This window comes from Palaemon carinicauda, chromosome 10, assembly GCF_036898095.1.
Source record: "Palaemon carinicauda isolate YSFRI2023 chromosome 10, ASM3689809v2, whole genome shotgun sequence".
NCBI classification, from domain to species: domain Eukaryota; kingdom Metazoa; phylum Arthropoda; class Malacostraca; order Decapoda; family Palaemonidae; genus Palaemon; species Palaemon carinicauda.
Genome location: NC_090734.1, coordinates 161,138,293 through 161,157,890, shown reverse-complemented (window position 1 = coordinate 161,157,890; position 19,598 = coordinate 161,138,293). Strand labels below are relative to the sequence as shown.

The 19,598-nt window shown below is 40.3% G+C and overlaps 1 protein-coding gene across 1 annotated transcript in view; it reads left to right on the top strand.

Moving 5' to 3' along the window:
* LOC137648929 (uncharacterized protein KIAA0513) overlaps positions 1-19,598 on the top strand; it is a 144,160-nt gene that overhangs the window by 90,469 nt on the left and 34,093 nt on the right. The window lies entirely within an intron of this gene.

Below are 19,598 nucleotides of genomic sequence, written 5' to 3'. Positions count from 1 at the left end.
GAGTTGTGTGAGGAGGAAGAGACTGTTATTGCTTGGAGGGGGCATTCATTCTAAACGAATATTCCAAAGTCATGTGTCTAAATATTAAAGAGAAAGAGGGAAATTAATTTTCTTTTGGTGTTACATATGTATAATTCATCTTTGGTGAGAAGTGCGCAACAAATAAATTTACTATTCCATAGAATATTTAATTCCTTTTGTGGTAGGAGGGACATGAATGTTTCTATAAGTTTTGTCGTTAATATGTTAATTGCTGAAGATGGACCTGCCACTTCTTATCAAAACTACCCATTATTATGTTTATGTAGTTCAGTTCTTTCACATTTCTAATTATCTTTGGAAAATGGAGGCAATTCTCTCGTATTTTTGCAGTGGAATAAGTGATATTCAGGGAGGAGAAAGGGCAAGCAGTACTGTATTGGAAAGCTTTTTAGATTTGTTGTAAATAAATTTTTAATTTTTCCTTTTTATTGAAGTGTATTAACAGTACATACAGCATTGCTTTTAACAGGTACAGTATGTCTTATAACTCGACAAGAATAGTGACTACAGTAATCTTATTTTCATGTCATACATTTGTTTTCAATTGGAGGTGCTGGGGCTGGTCGCCTTTTTGTGTAGTGAGAAAAACCTTATTCAAAGTTTGTTTTATATGTGGATGGTGAGTCATCTGTGCTATCTCAGCGACTAGATCAGGATTGAGTATTAAAACTTAATTTGTTCCGTAACCGAAGTACAAACCACGCTATTTACATTGGGTTTACCTTTTAGCGCAGCTGAAATGATGAGCCAATAGTTTTAACGAGGTTCAATTACCCCCGCGCTAGTTAGCGGGGGGGGGGGGGGGGGGTAGGGAATGGTAGCTTGCTACCCCCCCCCCCCCCCCACACACACACACACACACCGGTGACTTGCTTCACTTCACTTTTGGCTCGGCGGTGAACAGACATCATGGGGGGCAGACCGCAATACTATTTTAAAATTATACAAGGCCTTGATTTTTTCCAAAATTAGTTATGGTTGTGAAGTATATTCTTCAGCCACCCCAAGCCGGTTAAAAATATTAGACTCGATACATCATGCAGGTATTAGATTGTCTACTGGAGCTTTTAAAACCTCGCCTATCCCAAGTCTCCTTGTTGATGCTAGAGAGTTACCTCTAGACCTTTACCGAATGTCTTCCATTATTCGGTATTGGTTTAGATTGAAAAGACTCCCTAACTCTCTAGCCTTTCAGACTGTAAGCCTTGTAAGACACGCATCATACTTTGAGTTGCACCCAAAATCTCCTCAACCTTATGGCTTTCGGGTGAAACGATTATTAAATAGTCTGGATATAATTAGAAATAAGGTACTTCCATTCAAGGTATCATCAACGCCTCCATGGAAGTTACCAGAGATATCTTTTTGTAAATATTTTATTGGAGATAAGAAGAATATGTCAGACCTAGAAGCCAGGTCTCTTTTTAATGAACATGTTAAAGAACATAGAGGATCAACTTTTATCTATACTGATGGCTCCAAATCTGATGCTGGCATTGGATTTGGAGTACATAGTAATGGTTTTAATTGTAGAGGTGCACTTCCTCTGACCGCTTCCATATTTACTGCCGAACTGTATGGCATATTGACCGCTATTGAGAAAATAGCGTTGGAGAAGGAGGGTAATTTTACAATTTGTAGTGATGCAAGGAGCGTCCTTCAAGCTATAGAAGTTTTTAATTCTAATAACCCTCTAGTTTTAAAGATTTTAGAATGGCTTTTTATTATGGGACGGAGAGGTATAACAGTTCAATTTTGTTGGGTTCCAGCACATGTAGGTGTGTCTGGGAATGAGAAGGCAGATTCACTGGCTAAGAAGGCTGCATCCGAGTTGCTACCAAGAAGGTATCCCATTCCCTGTACTGATTTCTTACCTGACATCAAGAAATTGGTTTGCAAAAAATGGCAACAGCAATGGGATACCCTAGATGGGAATAAAATGCGAGAGGTAACAAGTGTTCGATGTTCAGAAGGCCCCTAGAACCAGTGCGGCTCTGCCCTGGTCTCGGGGACTGAAGAGTGCCAGAGCCAGGGCCAATACCCAGCTCGCGATTCTTGCCTCCTCCAGTCGTTCCTCTGCCGGGAACAAACTCATCCCACCTCCTCGTCTCCAGCAAAGGAGGTATTTTGAGATCTTGGGTGAGTCTAGTCTCGCTCTTCCTCTCCATCACTCCGTAGAAGAGCTGGCTAAGGGAGTTCCCCTCGAGAAGCTCTCCGCCCGGCAGGTGTCGTTCTCGGCTCGGAGATCCTGAGCCATGAGAAGGTCGCGAAGTGCGCCATACAGGCCACTTCGTGGCTGGATATATGGCTAGGAACTCTGGGCATCCTATTGCGCTCGGAGGACTTGTCCAAGGAGACCAATAGGAAGGCCCTAGAGACCTTCCTACTCTCAGGCACCCGCTCCATCGAGTTTTTGGCGCACCAGGTTACCACCCTGTGGGTCAACTCGGTGTTGAAGCGTCGCGATGCTGTGTCCGAGAGATTCCATCCGAAGGTCCCCGCCGTGGATGTGTGTAGGCTCCAACATGCTTCCCTTCTGGGGGAGAACCTGTTTGAGCCTCAGGACATGGAGCGAACGGCTGAGAGGTGGAGGAAATCCAGCACGGACTCCCTCCTCCATAGGGGCCTTACAGCTCGGCCCTATAAGCCTCCAGCTCCGCCGCAACAGCAGCAGCAGCCTCGTAAGGCTCCAAAGCAGGCACCAGCAGTTAAGAAGGTGGTGTCTAAGCCCCACCCCTTTCCAGCCAAGGTCAAGAGGGGCGGTAAGTCCTCCAGGGGAGGCAAGACTCCTAGGGGTAACGGCCGCGGCCTCAAGCCCTAGGGGTGGCAGTCCAACTGCGTGTCCACCTGTGGGGGGATGCCTTCAGCGTTGCGTCCGCAGGTGGCAGCAACACAGGGCCGATGCTTGGATGGTCTCAGTGATTGGCCAAGGCTATCGCGTCCCATTCACAACATCTCAACCTCCCCTGACAGCAAATCCAGTGTCGTTGAGCTCCTATGCCACGGGATCGGCAAAGGGCCTGGCCCTTCGGGCCGAAGTCGAGACCATGCTCGAAAAGGGTGCTCTCCAGGAGGTCTTCGACGGCTTCCCAGGCTTCTTCAGTCGACTCTTTCTTGTAAAGAAGGCGTCTGGAGGCTGGAGACCTGTCATCGACCTCTCAGCTCTGAACGGGTTTGTCATGCAAACCCGGTTCAGCATGGAGACAGCAGACACGGTCAGACTTGCGGTGAGACCACAAGATTTTATGTGCACACTGGATCTAAAGGACGTGTACTTCCAGATCCCAATCCATCCGTCTTCCAGATCCCAATCCATCCGTCTTCCAGGAAGTACCTGAGATTCAGCTTAGACGACAAGATCTACCAGTTCAAGGTGCTGTGTTTCGGTCTCTCCACAGCTCCTCAGGTGTTCACCAGAGTGTTCACCCTGATTTCATCTTGGGCGCACAGGAACAGCATTCGTCTCCTTCGTTATCTGGATGATTGGCTGATCCTAGCAGACTCGAAGTCGACCCTTCTTCGGCACCGAGACAGGCTTCTGGATCTTTGCCAGGATCTGGGGATCGTGGTAAACCTCAAGAAGTCCTCTCTGCAGCCGTCCCAACGACTGGTTTATCTAGGCTTGTTAATAGACACCAATCTCCACAAAGCCTTTCCATCAGACGACCGGATAGCAAGGCTGAGGAGGGTGGCGGAACCCTTCCTCAGGCGAGAAGAACTCCCCACCCAGTCGTGGTTACGTCTCTCAGGTCACCTATCCTCCCTGGCTCGTCTGGTTCCAAACAGCCGCCTCAGGATGAGATCCCTTCAATGGCGGCTCAAGTCCCGGTGAAATCAAGGATCCGATTCTCCGGACATTCTGATCCCAATGGGGTCTCTGGAACAGACGGACTTGCGATGGTGGCTGGTCGACGAGAACCGGCAGAAGGGAGCGAGTCTTCTCGTCCTCCCCCCGGAATTGACTCTGTTTTCGGACGCGTCAAAAGAAGGGTGGGGGGCGCACGTTCTGAACCAGAGGGCCTCAGGCCTTTGGTCAGAATCAGAAAAGTGCCTGCACATCAACCTGCTAGAATTGAAGGCCATCTTTCTGGCTCTTCAGCAGTTCCAACGGTCCCTGGCGGGTCACTCCGTGGTGGTGATGAGCGACAACACCACGGTAGTGGCTTACGTCAACAAGCAGGGAGTGCACTTTTTCGCAGTAGCTATCCCATCTTGTAGTAGAGACTCTGAGGTGGACCGAAATCCACTCGATAACACTATCAGCTCGCTTCATTCCTGGCAAGAGGAATGTGCTCGCCGACAATCTGAGCAGGACCTTGCAGATAGTGAGTACCGAGTGGTCTTTGGATCCTCAGATAGCCAACAAAGTCCTGACTTTGTGGGGTTCCCCGACTGTGGACTTGTTCGCGACAGCCTTGAACTTCAAGCTGCCCCTGTACTGCTCCCCAGTCCCGGACCCCAAGGCACTCTGGCAAGATGCTTTCCAGCAACGGTGGGACAACATCGACGTGTACGCCTTCCCACCGTTCTGTCTGATGAGAAGGGTGCTCAACAGGACCAGACTATCGGTCAACTTTTCGATGACTCTGGTAGCTCCGCTATGGCATCACGCGGAATGGTTTCCGGACCTTCTGCAGCTCCTGACGGAGCTCCCGAGGGAGCTTCCTCCACGACATGAGCTTCTCAGACAACCCCACTCCGGCGTCCCTCACAGGGCCGTAGCCTCGCTTTGGCTTCACGCCTGGAGACTATCCAGCGTCTCCTCGCGGAGAGAGGCTTTTCGCAACAGGTTGCGGAGAGAATGTCTCAGCACCTGCGAAGGTCCTCTGAGGGAGTCTACCAAGCAAAGTGGAGAGTCTTTTGTGGTTGGTGTTGTGAAAGGGGTATCTCTCCACTCGATGCCACTATTCCAGTAATAGCGGACTTCCTCGTTTATCTGCGGGAGGAAATGCGCCTTTCTGTCTCGGCAGTGAAAGGCTATCGCTCAGCCTTAAGCTTGGCCTTCAGACTGAAGGGCGTGGATATTTCTTCATCGCTAGAACTCTCTTTACTCATACGTAGCTACGAGCTTAACTGCCCCCAGTCGGAAGTGAGACCTCCTGCTTGGAACGTGGTTCGAGTCCTCAGGTCTCTTAAGAGACCTCCCTTCGAACCATTACGCCAGGCCTCCGATCGCCACCTGTCTTGGAAGACAGCTTTCCTGCTCGCTTTGGCTTCGGCCAAGCGGGTTAGTGAACTTCATGGTCTCTCGTACGACATCGCCCATTCAAGGGGATGGGGGGAGGTAACGTTCAGGTTCATCCCTGAGTTTGTTGCCAAGACTCAGAATCCTGGAGTGCCGGATCCTCGGTTCGACTCTTTCAGGATCGCGAGTCTCCGTTCCGTAACAAGCGACCCAGACCAGCTGCTACTATGTCCAGTGAGGTGTCTGAGGCACTACTTGAAGAGAACGGCTGCAGTCTGTCCTCAAGTGCGAGCTTTGTTTGTGAGCACAGGCAGGACTAAGAGGAGGGTCACCAGGAACACCATCTCAGCTTGGATTCGAAGGGTTATCCACCATGCCTTGAATCCGGACCCTCCTCCGTCATGTCGCCCTCGGGCACACGATGTCAGGGGTACTGCTACATCCCTGGCCTTCAAGAGAAACTTCTCTGTGACGCAGGTACTTCAAGCTGGGGTCTGGAAGCGTCAGACGACCTTCACAGCCCACTACCTGCAAGACGTGACCCACAGGAGCCCTAATACGTTTTCTATCGGCCCTGTGGTGGCTGCACAACAGCTGGTCTAACCTCAGGCTCCTTTATGGACAAATAGCAGTAGGTTGAGGGCGTTGTTACCCGGTTTTAGTCTGCGTGAATGAAAGAGTATGTCTGACCCTTACTTCTTTCTTCATTCTCCCCTCTCTTGGGGAAGCAACAGCCTGGTCCTCGCATAGCTGACCTCGACCTCTGCAGGTAACCCATGCTGCTTTTTGCTCCTAGTATTAAGCTTAATACTGTTGCGTCTCCCATACCCTGACGAGGTGGTATTGGGAACGTCCTATCCTAGAAATCCTATCTGAAGGTCTCAAGGTCAACTTCATAGGACGAGTCACACTCTCCTCCACACACACTGCTTATGTAGGCCACTCGTTCCTAGCGATGCTAGGAACTTGTGAGGTACAGGGGCTCCCTTTCTCTAGTGCTGCTCACTGAGGGATCGAGCCCCCGGGCAAGCTGAAGTCAGTAAGGCTGGGGACTTTCCACCCTTTCTAAGGGGTAAGTCACCCAATGTAAATAGCGTGTTTTGTATTTCGGTTACGGAACAAATGACAAATTCGAAGATAATTTGTATTTTTTCTAACCATACAAACCTTAGCTATTTACACATGTGCCCGCCATCCCTGACCCCCAAGTCAAGTCCTACGTCTAAGTGAAGTGAAGCAAGTCACCGGTGTGTGGGGGGGAGGGGTAGCAAGCTACCCTTCCCCTATCCCCCCCCCCCCCCCCGCTAACTAGCACCGGGGGTAATTAACCCTCGTTAAAACTATTGGCTCGTCATTTCAGCTGCGCTAAAAGGTAAACCCAATGTAAATAGCTAAGGTTTGTATGGTTAGGAAAAATACAAATTATCTTCAAATTTGTCATATTCGTTGCACGTTTATTATCCTCTTGGCCGCTCTCGTCCAACAACAACTCTGCTACGTTACCGCCAATGCACAGGGGGTCCAACAAATGTTAATACTGAGGAACACAAGTGTTATAGAGAAAATAAAACTAAAAAAAAAAAAAAAAAATTACACAGACAGTACACACCATCTCCAACCATTTATTTTATTATGAGACAAGTATTATCTTTACTTAGTGTGTGATATTCCCTTGTTTCTGTTTTGAAGAATATAACTTGAATTTGAGTGATTTTTTTTTTTCAATGCTCAGTAAGTTTTTTTTAGCATAGCACTAACTTATTTTTCTAGTTAGGAAAAAATTATGGTTTTAACTATTTTATTTAATGCATGAAAATATATATTAATTTATTTCTTTAGTTTTCTTTTAATTTGTTGCTTTTAAAATGATATAGTTTTCATATGAATTTGAATTTAATGTTTAATTTGGATAACTTATGATGAGGAATTCTATACTTATTTTGAGAACTTATATACTGTTTGGCCTATCACTGTTGCATAGTAATATATAATATATTAAAATTTAATTATGGCTTCCAGATGTTGTTAGATTTTGTTCACCACAAACCAATAATTCACGTACAACCCACATTAATTTGTGTTCAAGTGTCCCAGACACTAGCATTTTTCATTTAATAGAAAGAGCAGTTGTACACTGTGTATCATCAGGATTCTCTTTGTTCACCACAAACCAATAATTCACGTACAGCCCACATTTATAGCGTTCAAGTGTCCCAGACACTAGCATTTTTCATTTAATAGAAAGAGAAGTTGTACACTGTGTATCATCAGGATTCTCTTTGTTCACCACAAACCAATAATTCACGTACAGCCCACATTTATAGCGTTCAAGTGTCCCAGACACTTGCGTCTTTCATTTACTAGAGTGAAGAAGAGCAGTTGCACTACAGCACGTGAATCACTGGGATTTTCAGGTCAACCCCAGATAATTACCGTCCTTTTTGTATATTCATAGAGATTCCCATAACTTGCAGCGTTGCTTGAAGCTGATTAATTCTTATTTCATCCTTTTCCAATGCCCTTTTTTCTTTTCTTTTCATTATCACTTCAGCTTATTGTTATATAAATTCTTTGCTTTTTCAACAGGTACAGTATAGTATTTTAACTTTTTGCTAGATTCAGCGGGTTGTCAACTATATGTTTTCTAGTGCTTTGTAAATGATTATAGTACTATATATTTGTTTGCTGAGAATTACAGTTCTAATACAGCAGTTAATGACTGGTACTTGAGGGTTTGAATAAGAAAATTTTTATAATGAGTTTTCATCTCGGTAGAATACGTTTATTGTTTTATATTAATTTGGAAATTAGAGTTTGCCAGTTAAATGATTCTGAACTTAGTTTCCTTATCTGTTTACCTTTGTTTTTTGTGTGCAAGTATATATCTTTAAGATTATTTTTATGTATTATGTATGAATTTTTGAATTAGTGTTTCTTGCCTTTTCTTAATTTTTCACCTTTTAAATTGAGTAATAATTCTTGGATTTATCCTTTTTATGTTTTTAGCTTTCGGTGTACGTATGCTACACTAATCAGGATTTTTATTCATATTCTTTAATATGGTTTGCTTCAATTCTTAGGATACGTTTATTTGGAATTTAATTTTTTTTTCTCAATAAAGGTGTTAATACATTTGGCCATGGTATGCTATACCGCCTACTTTTGTGTTTTATATGCTAGTGGCATTTTTTAGTAATTTTATTGATTTTTTTTTACTTTTATGCAAACCATAAACCTCTAAATGTAATGCCTAATTTCAATAGGGACTCTCATCTATTATGTACCGGCATGTCTTGCCGGGATTGCTTTCCCACACAGTGGATGCTTGCATACAAGAGGAGCTCCTACAAGGTGAGAAGTGTCAGTAGTGACAGTTTTACTTCCTAATCACACTTGGCAAAATCTTCAGCTTCTCCATTAGTAGTGGTCAAGGAACACCCCTCTTCAAACTAGACTGCAGTTCATTGGCCAGACTAGGACCATAACCTTTGTAAGCTGCCTCCCTATTAGTAGCCCAACTAGTTATGTTGTTCCCTTGACCACCCCAGGCATCAGCTATACATCTTTCTCGGAGGATCAATGATAAAATATTCTCTTCACTGGATGATCTGTTACTTCAGCTCCTGAGACAGTTGATTATCTCAATCTTTCTCTGTAGAGCCAACCACAGTGACTATGCAAGGAAAAGCCATCTGTTACCTCAGCTCCTGAGACAGTTGATTATCTCAATCCTTCCCTGTAGAGCCATCCACTGACTATGCAAGGAAAAGCCATGTAGTCAGCCACTTGAAGGAATTTTGAGGCAACACAATTATTCTCTATAGATTTCCTCTTCCAGAGAATATGTTGGCTTCAGGAATAAGAGAGACCTTTGTTCCAGGACAGTTACATCCAGTTGAAGAAATCAGGATTGTTCCAAGAGTAACTACTTTTGCCACAAAAAAAATATTGCACCCCCTTCAAGACTGCAACTGGGGCCACAGTCGGAACTGTGACCAAAATCTCAATCATTTATCAAACCAGAGAAATGCAGCTTCAGGTTTAAAGGTTGCTCATGAATGGTAGAGGCAAGGGACAGTAACAATGCACTAGAGACTGACCTATACATATGATAAGTGCCCAAGCTCCCTCTCCACCCAAAGTAGAACCAGGGAGGGCCAAGTAATAGTGGCTGATGACTCAGCATGTAGTCCATAGGCTCTCCCAACCCCCCTCCTTAGCTCATAAGGATGGTGAGGTTGCAGATACTATAAAAAAAAAACTGTTGAGCTTGAGTGGATCTCTAACCCCAGTCCAGCAAATTGCCAGGCAGGGAAATTGCCAATAGGCTACCAGGAATACGGCTTATGGCAACTGTGGACCAACATTGGCCCCAGAATTGTAAGACTGTGATTGCTCTGGAGCAAGAACTTAGTACAGAGGTGTAGTTACTTGCCTAGTAAGCCAACCCCAGTAACTCGAGTTCTTGACTGCAAATGTTACCAATCCAAGGCATCCTAAAGTTTGAAAGGTAGCAAAGTTGAAGATGTTGCATACTTAAGAGATCAGAACCTTATCAGCTTAAGATGACCAACCAACCTGGTGTTGGACTTTCCACTGGTTAATGCTACTGAGGATAGCTTCATTGATGTGATAATGAGGATAAATAGCAGAGAATCCAGCAATGGATTAAAGATTTAAAGGCCACTCATGAATAGCAGAGGTAAAGGACAGTAACATTGCCCTATCAAGCACGACAATGCCCTAGAGACTGACCATATATACATATGATCATCGCCCAAGCCCCCTCTCCATCCAAACTAGGACCAAGGAGGGCCTGGCAATGGCTGCTGATGACTCAACAGATAGACCTATAGGCTAGGCTCCCCGAAAACCCCATCCTTAGCTCACAAGGATGGTGAGGTTGCAGTGACCAAAGAAACTTTCGAGTTAGAGCGGGACTCAAACCCCATTCTGGCATTCACCAGTCAGGGACGTTATCAACAATCCTTTAGAGACCAGTGATTACAGATTTTTTATCATTTACAGGGCTATATCATTCCTCCAGTATTATTGTCTTTTCAGTGGTCAGTGGAATTCTCTTCTTCTTCTGTCAACTCATATATGGCAGGGATTGGCACTACAGTTTTTTCTTATGGATTTCATGACCATTTGAAATTACCAGTAAGGGGTCGTGTTGGTAATGAGCCCTCTTGAGTTTGGGAGTTAAAGCATCAAAGGGCATAACAAATGCATTGAAAATGATGGTGTCTATTGCCTATGGTTTGATCCTTGATATCCCAATTTTTTTTTCTACCTTTCTCTAACATATTATTATTATTATTACTAGCTAAGCTGCAACCCTAGTTGGAAAAGCAAGATGCTATAAGGGCTCCAACAGGGAAAAATAGCCCAGGAAGGAAATGAAATAGATACACAATATAAGAAGTAATGAACAATTAAAATAAAATATTTTAAAAACTTTATCCACATTAAAACAGATTTTTTCATATATAAATTATAAAAAGACTTATGTCAGTCTTTTCAATAGAAAAACATTCGCTGCAAGTTTGAACATTTGAAGTTCTACTGATTCAATTACCTGATTAGGAAGACCATTCCACAACTTGGTCACAGCTGGAATAAAACTTCTAGAGTTGATGAAGAAGTGTATGGCAGTGAATGACTTCTCGGATCTCGTCTCCAAATTGGGCCTCAATGATCTTCAAGGGTCAACTTTTTACACCCATTCCTTTAATGGAGTATCTCAATAGCAAACTATTCAACATGTTAGACCTTGACTTTAACCATGGCAGTGTAAATAATATGAGAGAGGCTTTGATTCCAAAAAAAGAGTATAAGACACATTCACAAGTGGACCACCTTTTAGCTCAGTTGCTGTACCACAGGATTTTTGTTACCACAGGTCTGAGCAACAGATTTCTAGAATACCATCTACTGCTTGCTCATGGAAGTTCTCTTAAGCTTTTACAGCAATTTGGTGGATGGCCAAGTGGTGCATTCAATGTTTATAGTTCCTTAAATCATAGCCCATTTTAAGTGTATGTACCTGTAACTTTTGCTTTGAAATGGAGAATATTTATCCTTTGGAGCCTGTAGTAACAGCAGAGCAGGTATTAATTTTGAGGAGAAATTACTTGCTTTTGCATCCACCTTTTTTTCGTAAGTTTTTAAGACAATAAGATTCTCTGCATGAATCTTGCAGGTCACCTTCAGTGTTTTGGGACATTTAGAAGCTTAAATTTCTTTCTTAAATTATAGTTTTAGAACATATCAAATTATAGGTTTAGGATGATGAAATTAATAATAAATTCTTTTATAAAACATTCTTGGTTTGACTAGACAATGGACTCGTAAGCGATAAAAAGTACCAAGACAGATATATATATGGTTCAAAATATAATAATATAAATGACATAAGGCCTAAAGAATATAAAGGATAATGAACCTAAGATGACAAGAGTACCAACGGACATAACAAGTTAAACGTAAAATCGTAAACAAGAACAATGGCCGCCATCGTCGTGGAAGGCCAAAGCCATACGCACTAAAAACACTAAAATAAATAAAGATAACACTAGCACAGTACTAACAAATCTGTCAAAACAATTTATGGTACTTAACATTGGTGCAGGAGCAAGGAGAGCCTCGGTCATGATGAAACTTCACAAAAACAGAGAGAAAACCAAGCGGCACACAAAAACAAAACGACGCTTACGAAGTCCAACAGAAGGATGTAGATCAGATGGCGCTAGCATCGGGCGTCGGTAGAATGGCTCAGGTAAGGTAGCTAGGGCCTCTGTTACGGCCCTTCCCTTTGATGAAGGAATTATCTAAATGGAAGACAGCCTGTGAATAGTGGTTTTCACACGCCCCTGCTTTATACACGACGCCCACTGGGTGTTCGCGCGAGGGTAGTAACCTCTGCATTCCATACTTCAACTTTCTCTGGTATATTTGGAAGTATTTATATCAGAAAAGTGTAAGGAAGGACCCTTTTCACCGGGCGTCACAGGTATCTCCCCAGAAATGGATTTTTCCTTTGTCAAAATCCTTCTTTTATACAAGTTCATCTCTCGTATAACATGTCTCCATTTCCAAATTATACTGACCTAGTGACTTGATATTTTAAAATACAGGAAAAACAAAGCAATAATCATCTCTGGACCTGAGAATCCAGGTGGTGCACGTGTAGTGCTACTATGACTTTCTGTCTGTTGGAAGAAAAAACCTGTAGCGAATAGGAAATTCAAAGAATGTGAATGTGGCCTTTTATATGAGTGATAGGTATATAAGAAAAATCCCTTTTGTTTGACGAGATATTCAAGTCTCGTCTAAAGTTGCTGTCAGATCCTTGACGTTAAGCACTCTCCAAACAAACTACTGTACTGTAATTGGGTTGATATCAATTGCTGATGGCTCCCTTTCTGCTGGAAGATTTAGTCACATTAGGTAGGACTTATCGTAACAGACCTTTTGCAGAAACTGATAGCTGTACTCTTGAAATAGCATTTTTATTGAATTATGCTAAGGAAATGCAGGAGGCAACGGAAATGCAAAGATAGGTAGGAATATAGAAGAATTTAAAATTCATTAGAATGGGAATAGTTATGTACTGATGTCCTTTGTGAAACTGACAAATATTGCTAAAAATCTACTAAACTGTTTTCTTGAACTCAAAGCTGTCTGCAATTTGTTCCAAAAATAGGCTAATTTATTGGGAAAATAGTGGAACCAGACAGGGGAGAATGGAAATAAAAGCAGACTTCAATAATTCCTATAAAGAATTCTCACTGGCATTCATAGTAATACCAGAATAAGACATCCCTTATTTTGTATCGAGTAACCTAAAATAACAATAAACCACGATCTGGAGTTTGGGTGGATAGTGATCTAAAGTACGCAAACATGGCGAGAGAACTAAAATGATAAGGGAACTATGGCTTAGGCCTACCTTTGCTGAGATAATTGCCATCACTCGCCACATCAACTTAATGCTTCAATAGAGGGGTAGGCCTATTACAAAAAAAAGAAAACCTTCTTTTCAGGTTTAGGGTTGATGTCCACTTTCAACCAGCTTCGAGAGAGAAACATGTTTACAGAATACCAAGAATCAATGTTGGGAAAAGCTAGTGTGGGCAGGTTGTAGGTTTGGAGAATCAGTGGCCCATCTCTTTATGGGAAATTCTTTGGAATAAATCAATGCTACCCATTGAATTTATGTAGGAGAAAGCATCTTAATCACTTCCAGTTCACAGTGTCAAGTACAGTAGTGACTGCCAAAGATACAACCTATTTGGGAGAAGGTGGTGCTATTTTTATCACCTTGTTAATCTATGCAACAGTGATGAGGTTCTTAAAAGTTAAGATTTGAAATAAAGTTTCAGTGTGTTAGCATTAGTCAGATATCTCTTAGAAATTGCATACTGTATTAAGTATTGATTTTGTTTTACTAATATTTAATTAGGGCGTTCTTCAGTTTTAGAAATAAATTTTCTAACCAGTTCATCACAAGTACCTTGTTGTAGGCGTACTCTATTGTATTACATTTGATGATTATTCCAGATTGAGTGGCACAGTAATTAGTCTTTAATTTGCAAATGTAATTTCTCCTTCTTTTGTATATTTTGACTTTTTAAAAAAAAATCTGTTTCTGTATCGTCGTCCCTGCAATTAGAGGGACTCTCAGGTAAGAGAGGTTCATCTCCTCAACCTTATAGAAACCCTGCCTTCTCTCTCTCTCTCTCTCTCTCTCTCTACTCCATGTGGCCACCAAGACCTGCCTGCATCATCTTTTTATTCCCACCCTATTCCTTATACTATATACATTTATATACATAATTCTTTATTATGTAGCATGCCCGAAGTTTCAGCTGACATTCTCCTCTATTGTGATGTATTTTTTTAAAAGCTCATTTGTTCTTTGATAGAAATTTTATATTAGAAAATGATTGGCTCTCAATTTAAAGGCAGGGATAAAGACAGCTTGGAACTTCAAGTGTATCAACTCCTAATCAGAAATCACCATTTTAAGTGCCCTACAGCAAATGTTAGAGCCTTAGATGTGATGTACTAGCATATATTGCACTGGTAGTTGTGAGGTCACTTGCTACAACTCCTGTTTTATTTTTATATATTTAGTTGAATGTTAAGCAAAGTATTTATTTATCAGTAAGAGAAGAGAGGATGACTCCTAAGCCCTTTCTTTTAAAGCCAGTTTTTATGTATAGGTATTTGGTTTTTGAAGCTGACACCATGCCATAGTTATTTTAGTGTTGAGGTTAGCAAACGCAGTTGCAGTATTCCTAAGTAGCTCAAGTTAAAGACAGTTTGCCCAGACGTATCTCGTATTCAGAAATTTAAATGCCTTTACTGAAAAGAGAGAGTATTTAAACCCATGTGTTTGTAGTGCATAGTTTAGCTTTTAAAGTAACAGTTTTTATTGTATTTTTACTATATGAAGACTTCTTAAACACTTGATTTTAGCAATGCTCTCCCTTATAGTAAAATGGAAAGGAATGAATGAGCTAAAGATATATTCCCTTTCATCATTATAAGGGAATTCAATTATTTTTGGTAACAACAGAAGATATGACTATTTTGAAAAGTTAGGCTGTTGCATCCATTATATATCAGCTGTAGTGGTTGTTGTCAAAGTTATTATCTCCACTCTCTACAACTGAACATTCCATAATTTGAAATGAGCTAGAAATGGAATACTGTACGTAGCAAATACATAACTAACTCCGTTCTCTAGCTTCTCCCACAAATTTGATGGTACAATTACTCTTTCTAATGAACCTGACAGATATTATGCTGTGAATAGATATAAAAGTACATTGAAACATTATAGAGTTAGTCCTTCAGTCTTTTAGGAAGAACCAGAATCCTTGTTCTTGAAATATTAAGATTCTTTTCGCAATATTTAGAACCTTTCTAACGAGTTGTAAATCTGAAATTTTTTGCTGTCCTTTTGATGGAGTAACTTGGTAAAAATTATGCAAAAAAAGTCCTTATAATAATTCCTTCTCTCAGAAAAAAGGAGTGTTGCTTTAAAGGGTGTTTATTGTCTACATATATGTTGAAGAAATAGGTTTATGCTGTATTAAAAACCTATTAATGTAATTTAGTTGTACACTGTATGGTGTAGATATTTGTTATAGCTCAGTGTAAGTAGAAATACTCACTATAAGTGTGTAATACAGTAGGTGTTTTACCTTGCAAAGTAGAATAAACTCTCTCGATGTTTTAATGCACTAAAAATTGTGTGTGTAGGATCTCAATTTGTTTTTGCTAGAGCTTCTTTTAAAATATGTACTTCACAGAGTTAGGGATACTGTTGTACCATATTTTAGTTTCAATAGACGATTTACTATTCTTCAGAAAGATCATGAAGATTGAGAAAATAATTTTGGAAATCATATAGAACAGCATATTTGATGTAAGCTTCTTCTATGGGGACTGTCGTCATCTATTTTGGATATTCGTTAGGGAATAAAGTATATGTTGGGAAATAGAGATTGTGCATTAGAAAACTATCAGTACTTATTAAAAGTCAGATAAGCACTGGGAGTTATATTAATAACTCATCTCGTAGGGAATGAGACATGTCGAGCAGAATTCACGACTCTTACTGGATGGATCTGTAGTCCAGATAATTAGGGTTGCTTACAGTATTAGGTTTAGTGTTGAACAGTAAGGAATGTGTGTATAGTATCTGTATGGTAATTATGTTGTTTATTTTAACTTGGATCTCTTAATTTATAATGGTACTGTATACTGTAATTTCTTAAAATTGAATTACTATATATAATATGAAGTTTGCTGGTTAATATGGTATATATAATACTAGACTACATATCAGATAAATATCAGTGATAATATCAACATAATATCAAGACCAATACAGTAGTTGTGAATAGTATTGAAAGTTATAAAGCATTTCAACTAACAAATAGCAGAAGTTAATCCACAGAAAGTGGGAGGTGAAAATTCTAATATATTTTTTTTATTGGAATACTTTTCAAAAGCAGGAAGGTTTGATAAGTCAGGTAAACTGTTACTATCCCTTCTGGTTTTTAGAACGATATCTAATATAAAGCGTGGGTGGATTTTAAGCGCTATTCTGTGTGATGCCTAGATGGAGGGTGTACAAACAAAGGGCTAGATTTTTCATTTCGTAAGGTTAGCTTATAAGGTCTTCCACAGTTACATTCTATGCGTTATATCTACGTATATCATACTTTGCATAACCTTGCGTTAGTTCCATTCTGATGCAAAATAGGAAAATATCAGTGTAATGTGTAAACAGTTTTGTATTTTCGATGATCAAGAACAGTCAAAGTTTTCTCAATAAGTTTTATGTTTGATAAGATATCAGTTGAATAATTTTTATAGTTGGCATAGGAAATTAGAATGACAATAGGTTAACCTTCGAGAGTTCATTTGTAACAAATAATTTTTATAGTTGGCATAGGGAATCAGAATGATAATACGTTAACCTTCAAGAGTTCATTTGTAACAGTATGTGTTTATAAAATTATGGACTTTAGAAAAACAAATACTGCTGTATTTAAGCTTTAGGATGACCCTGCATATGTAAAGAGAGCATTAGATATAATATTTATATGACTAATTTATCTGGCACTTAATTTTTGTATATCCAGTAATTTTTACTCCTTTTTTTTTCTAATGAAGAAAAATTGGTTCAGTGCTTGGCCAATCTGACGTTTGCCATTTTTTATAGTTAGCCTTATTTACACTTCCTTTTACTCTTCCAATGAAAGGCAGGTTTTATCTAATAACATTACTTGAGGAATGCTCGATTTAGTTTAGAAAGAATTGCTGTTTGGCTACTTGATTATGCTTTTATTTTTATAAAAGTTTTTTTTTTATCAATTATTGTATTTGATGACAATAAAAACCTATCTCATGGAAATTGCTAACAGTTGGAGATATTGGGAATTTTTACTTTTACTCTATGTTTTTTTTTAAATACTCAAAGGAATATTACTTCTGTACATCTTGTAATATATTTCTCCAGAAAATATCTCAGTAGAATCTTTGCTAAAACGTGTGCAGTGAATATGGTTTAACAGCAGAAGGACAGAAGACTATTTTTATAATCTATGTAATTTATATGTTTAACATTGTTAGGTATTTACAGTATATTAATATTTTTATTTCTCTTCATATTTAATTATTTTTTTCATTTCTTTTATATAAAGGGCTGCTTTCTTAAATGTATAGAATCTACTGTATAAAATTTACAATATAATCTCCCCTATATCAGCTTTGACTGTACTATGTTTCTAAATTAGAACTGAAGGGTTTCCATTTATGATGTGAAGAAAAAATCTTTATCCCTAAATTTGTTTTGATATTATTGTGAAAAATATGGACTGTACAAGAAATGTAAGACTGAAATACCATATTCATTGCTTTCGACTAATAAGACTGAAATTGTGATAGAAACTAAACATTTTTCAAGGTACTGCATCTATCTGGAGAAAGTCACAAGATTTATTTCATATTATAAAGTAATGTTCCTCTGGCTTATGTTGAAGGTGCATTGGTTAAAGAAGATGGATACTCATATATTTGATGTTACTGATATTATTACATTGGACATGAAATATTTCTTTCCTTATTTAACATTCATTTGTTTTGCACTTAGAACAGATCCTGCTTTACACAGGGTAATTTTGATTGGATTTTTTTAATCAAGTTTTAATACATTTTTTTTTATGCTTATCTTTTATTCAACATCAACGTTTACATTTTGTTGAGGTAGTCATGGCACCTTTTCATGGCAGTTCGACTTCCATGTAAATAATTTTACGCTAGTTTTACTGAAGATATATCACGAGTTGAATGTACTGTATTAAATATTTTACATTTTCCCAATATACAAATTAAAACCTTACAAAACCCTATTATTTGCATCTTCCGAAGGTAGAAAGACAAAGATTTCTCTTTCAAAGACATCAGAAGGGTGGAAAATGCCACAACTTCCTATCCGTTTTCAGTAACCTTTTATATTATTTTTAGAAACCTCCACTGATGTTCATATTGCTTCTTCTCCAGAAGCTCAGTTTATTGACATTTACCCCAGAAATTAAAAAACTTTTCTTTCCTTTCAGTAGACATATTTCAGTTATACAGTAATGAGCCAAAGTGGGAAAAACTGATAAAAAAGGGGAGTACAAGAATGCATATTTCTCCGGGCTGCCAACGCAAGAGCCCATGCTTTAGTGTAAAGCAATCTAAAAGTAATTAATGCATTTAACGTAATCCCATCTCCTCTACATACAACTGACATCTGACCTCTAAATTGTAATCCATGAATAAATTATCAATTTACTTATTATTATTATTATTACTTGCCAAGCTACAACCCTAGTTGGAAAAGCAGGATGCTATAACCCCATGGGCCCCAAAAGGGAAAATGGTTAATGACAAGAAATAAAGCGCCAGGGTCTCTCTGTTATTTCAGTTTCTTGGTCGCATTGGTTCGGCTTGCGCCTCTTCCAGATTTTGACAAGTTTTGTTGCATTTTAAGTTGTCTTCCTTTTGATCTATTATCAATTATTTCTCAGGGATAGTACTTGCATTTAAATAACTGTTGCGAGGAACGGTAGTGCTGTTTTGTGGGTTTTTTTTGTCTCAAAACGTGGTCAAATAGCAATTTGTTCCGTAACCGAAATACAAACCACGTAATTCACATTGGGGTTTACCTTTTAGCGAAGCTGAAATGACGAGCCAATAGTTTTTAACGAGGGTTAATTACCCCCGCACTAGTTAGCGGGGGTAGGGAAAGGGATAGCTTGCTACCCCTCCCCCCCACACACCGGTGATTTGCTTCACTTCACTTTTGGCTCCAGCGATGAGCAGACGTGTCTGTCCATCGTCCTCGTTGTACAGCCTTTAATCTTTTTCTGCTTTCTCTTTCAGTTTGTGTGTGTGTTAGAAGTTGACCACCTTTATGATTACTATGCGTACGTGCCCTGGAATTGCCGGCCGCCCTTGTGGTACTTTTATGTCGGCAGTGGACACTGATCCTCACTCCCTTTGCCCGCAGTGTCAAGGCCGACGGTGTGATCAGGAAAATAAGTGTAGTGAGTGGTCTGCCTCCCAGTGGGAGAGATTTGGCCGCCGGCGTAAGAAGTCCAAGAGAGACCGTTCTCCTTCCGGGGTTGCCGTGAAGGAAGAAGGTTCTCGGGACTCTTCTTTCGCCGCCCAAACCTCCTCCGAAGCTCCCCCTCGTTCGGCTCCTAAGGAGAGTCGGCCGAGTGGGAGCGCAGGCCCTAGTTCTGTTTCCCGACCTTGGGTTGGGGGAGAGGGCGTCATCTCCCATAGCGGGGCGGTTCCT